The 4,427-nt window shown below is 31.6% G+C and overlaps 1 non-coding gene across 1 annotated transcript; it reads right to left on the bottom strand.

The window, feature by feature from the left end:
• Window positions 1-2,003: 2,003 nt before the first annotated feature.
• Window positions 2,004-2,110, bottom strand: LOC131181865 (small nucleolar RNA R71). The gene has a single exon (XR_009150340.1). It is a non-coding gene; the product is annotated as a small nucleolar RNA R71 (small nucleolar RNA).
• Between the last annotated feature and the right edge of the window lie 2,317 nt (window positions 2,111-4,427).

Raw genomic sequence — 4,427 nt, 5'->3', positions numbered from 1 at the left:
TATTCATTGAATTTTATTCATGTTTAGTTACTTTCATATTTATTTTCAAGTATTTTTAATTTCTTTTAATTTCTGTTTTAATTTGGTTTGATCCCATGATTTTTGGCCTTTATTAGGTGTGCATCGATGGCTTAGGATGGTATAGAGGCAATTATAAAAGTGTCGGAGATTTAAAAATAAAGTTTGGAGGCCATTGAGATTACACTATCCGTGTAATTAATTACATAGCCCGTGTTCCTGGGTACATAAGATTACATGGCCTGTGGAAAAATAATGCGGCCCATGTAACCTTCTAGGTAGAAAATTCTTCAAAAATTTAAGGCCCAACAAACTACATGGGGCAAGGCCGTGCAAATAAAGGAATTACAACTCGACTTTTCTCAATCTCTAGTGTTCTTAGAGGTTTATTAAGGCTTTTAAGACTCTAAAACAATAGTTTTCCTTGCAAATATAAATACAAGAAGTTAGAATTTCATCAGGGATCAACCTTTTTACTTTCAAGAGAGCATATTACCTTTAAGATAGGTGAGAGGAGAGAGAGATTTGCAAGATTTTCAGAGGAAGTTTTAGCTGAAGTTTCAAAAGTCGAATATTGTGATTCTCTAACTGTGTTCTTTCATTCAATTTTCTTCTCATGTCTTTTCTTTATTATTTCATAAACTTGATTATAAAACTCACCATGTGTGAGTAGTTTCCTTTATTCTAGGGTTAGGGATGTAGTGTTTTCATTTCAGTTATGGATTTGATTTGATTCTATTTTAATAAATTAGGTTTTTTTTTTTTTTTTTTTTTTTTTTTTTTTTTTTCATACAATCTCTTGTGTTCTCATGCATGCTTTATGTTGAGCTCCACTTAATATTGATTTTAGATATTAATTAAAGGATTAAGAGGTGAAAATTAATATTTGAATAATATGATTTTCAACTTAGGATTCTTGATCTAAAGATAAGCTAGAATTTTAGATGAAATTAATAACTAATCAAAGGATATAATGAGTTTTAATTAATTTAGTTGCCCCAAAAGTAAGGTTTGAGTTAATTAAAATACAACTTGAGTACCTTGAGAGAGGGCTTAAGATAATTTAGGATTAATTTTCTTTAAAGTAATAATTTTCTATTTATTGAATGAATTGGATTAGGTCTATAATTGATTGACGTATGAACTCTTAGCTCTAGAATGTTTTAATTAATTGATATTCAAGTTTAGTTAATTACTTTAGACTTTATTTCATTTAATTTAGATTTAATTATTATTTCTCTATAATTCTATCACCTAGATAATTGTACTTGTTATTTAGTTCAGTACATAACATGGTCCTCATGGGAACGATACTCACTTATCACCTTATTACTTATTAATAGCATGCACTTGCAAGATTTTGCATAATAAGTTTTTAGTGCCTCTACCAGGGATCATGCTTTGATATTGAACAATAGGCAATTTAATTAATTTAGGCATTTTATTTTGTTTTCTTTTAATTCTTATACCACACTTGGCTCGTTTGATCACTTTTTTGGAGTTATTGTCTAGTTTATGCCCAGAGCTAAACAAGAGGAGGAATTGCTTCAATTAGATCTAAAAATTGAGAGAACTTTAAAAGCAACAAAAGGTTGAATCTTCGAAAATGGCAGAGCAGAACACTAAGCCTCTAAGAGACTATGGAGCACTTAGTATTCAAGGATTTCAATCAAGTGTGACATGACCTACAGTGGTTGCTGACAACTTCGAGTTGAAACCAAAATGGCTTCAGATGATTTAGCAAACCTAGTTTGGGGGTTCTCCATTAGAAGATTCACATTTCCACCTCTAGTATTTCCTTGTTCCATGTGATATATTCAACATGAATGGGGTTTTTGAAGATGCTATTTGCATGAAAGCATTTCCCTTTCTTAGAGACAAAGTAAGGAAGCAGTTACCATCTTAGACCACTTATTCATTCACCACATGGGATGATCTATCACAAGCTTTCTTAGCTAGATGTTTTTCACCTAGGAAGATAGCTAAAACTCCTCAATGAACCTAATAGATTTCAGTAAAGGGACAATGAGTCTCTTTATGATGCATGAGAAAGTTACAAAGATCTGCAGAGTGAGTGCCCACACCATGGCATCTAAATTAGCTGCTCATTTAGAAGTTCTATAATGGATTGTTACCATCAACAAGGAGCACTATTGATCTAGCAGTTAGTGGAAATTTACTAGAAAAGACAGCAATTAAGGTCTGCAATCTTCTTGAGCAGGTTGCCTACCACAACTTTAAGTGGGCCAATAAAAGAGGAGACACAAGAAAATTAGTTGGAGTACTTGAACTAGATGCATTGAGCATGATCAACACTCAATTTGATTAGCTGATAAAGATGTTAGATATATAGAGTGCTAATGCCATTAGAGCTAGTAACTTAGTTTATGATCAATGTGGGGGACGACATCATAGTTTAAAATTTAGCTATCACAATGATCCTTCTTCAGAGCAATTGAACTATGTAAACAATAATGGGAATTTCAACTAGAGATGGGCAGAAACCTTTACTCAAATACTTATAATCCTAGATGGAAGAACCACCTAAACTTCTTAGGGTCTAACCTGTAGAATTAGCCCATCAACCAATGATAAGGCTATAAACCACTGCCACCAGGGTTTCAACAAAGAAATCCTAATTCACCTCTATTGTTACCTTCTTTTCATCCTCAATCTCAACCTCAAGAGTAGAAATCATCCATGGAAGCTATGATGGAGAACTTTTTAATGGCATAACAATAACAAAATGAGATGATTAAGCAGCTCTCCTCCAGAGTGAATCAACTAGCACTCACAATAAAATGCTTGAGAATCAGATTGCTCAGTAAGTTAGCTCCCCAAGCAAAGCCCTTGGTAAACTACCTAGCCAACCAGAGATGAATCCAAAAGAGCATTGTTGTCACACCTTACCCCTCTGCAAGGCATAACATGATCCCGTAGAATATCTAATGAACTACCGAACTTCACCTACCGATAACTCATTAAGTACCCTACAAGGGATTTTAAAACAATTTTCTTACTTTTGATAAGTGGTGAGCATTTTCTAATAAGTACTTAAAACATTTAGTTAAAATTAAAACTAGTTAATATTTTTGGCCCATTTTATTTTTACTCAAATTTTATAAAAATTTTGATAGAGTTCCCTCTGTATTTTGAGAAAACAGTTCTTCAAATACCTGTAAAAAGCACTTCTAAAAATTTGTCTCAACAACTGCTTCAATTTCATACTCAATCTCAATCAATTTCTCAACACATTTATCAACTTTCAAATTTCAAATCCACTATCCAATGATCATCAAAATACTAGCAATCCATTTCATTCAAATTAAATAAAATAGTTCCATTCATATTTCATTAGAAACAAAACACATCATTACAAAATTTACATTAAGAGAATTTCAAACTACAATATATATTACAACTTTATACAAATTTTATACAAACTGCTTAAGACCCATTTTTACATGTCCATACATTTGTGTGCAATATATACATCAAAAGAAATATTTACAGTCAGGGTATAAATTATATCCGATAACTTCTAGCGTGTAGCTCCTGTCTCGACTCAATAATCTGCTGCTCCTCTAGTCTCTATATCTGCGACAGCATACAAAGCTATCGCTGAGTGGTGAACTTAGTGGTGCACAAACTAATAATTTAAAACTTAATACAATTTATGCTTGACAATTCATAACAAATAGAATTTTAAAATTTCTAAATTCTTCAAAATCCATGACCTTCAGAAATCAACATTTTTATTCATGCAAATTATTCATTCGAATAACATTTTGATCAAATAGTAACTATTTATTTACATTTCTTTTAAATTCCGAGACAATGAAAAATTTTTTGAATCATTGACAAATTTATCAAATCATGCATAATTTAAAGGGCGTTGCCAATAATACACACAGTCGAACCCATGACCCAAAATTCGAATAGATGCCGTGTTGTACACCACGACATTTCACATTCTCCTAATAATCGAGGCTAAAAGGGAGAAACAAAGACTAGCTAGTATATATGAGTACTCATTCACATCATTCCCCAACTAGCAAGCCAGAGAGGAAGAAACTCGCCCCATCAAGTAGAGGAGTTATCTCACTAGACAAGCTAATGAGAATTCACAACATATTTTGTCATGTCAACTGTGGTTTCAAATCATATTCAAAATAATTTCTATTTGCAAAGTATTTACAAATCAACATATTTAATCATCATAAATTCATGCTCAAGGTTGGCAATACATCAAACTTAAAATTTACAATCCTCAAAACAATGCAATAAATCCTTAAATGCAATAGAAAATTTATATTCAAATTATACAATTTCATTCAATAAGTTAAAATTCTCAACACAACAAAATCATAAATCATACAATAAATTTATTTCAAATCAATTTGGAATTG

Source organism: Hevea brasiliensis, chromosome 7 (assembly GCF_030052815.1).
Source record: "Hevea brasiliensis isolate MT/VB/25A 57/8 chromosome 7, ASM3005281v1, whole genome shotgun sequence".
NCBI classification, from domain to species: domain Eukaryota; kingdom Viridiplantae; phylum Streptophyta; class Magnoliopsida; order Malpighiales; family Euphorbiaceae; genus Hevea; species Hevea brasiliensis.
Note: the sequence above shows the minus strand (reverse complement) of the source record. Positions and strands in the feature narration are given on the sequence as shown.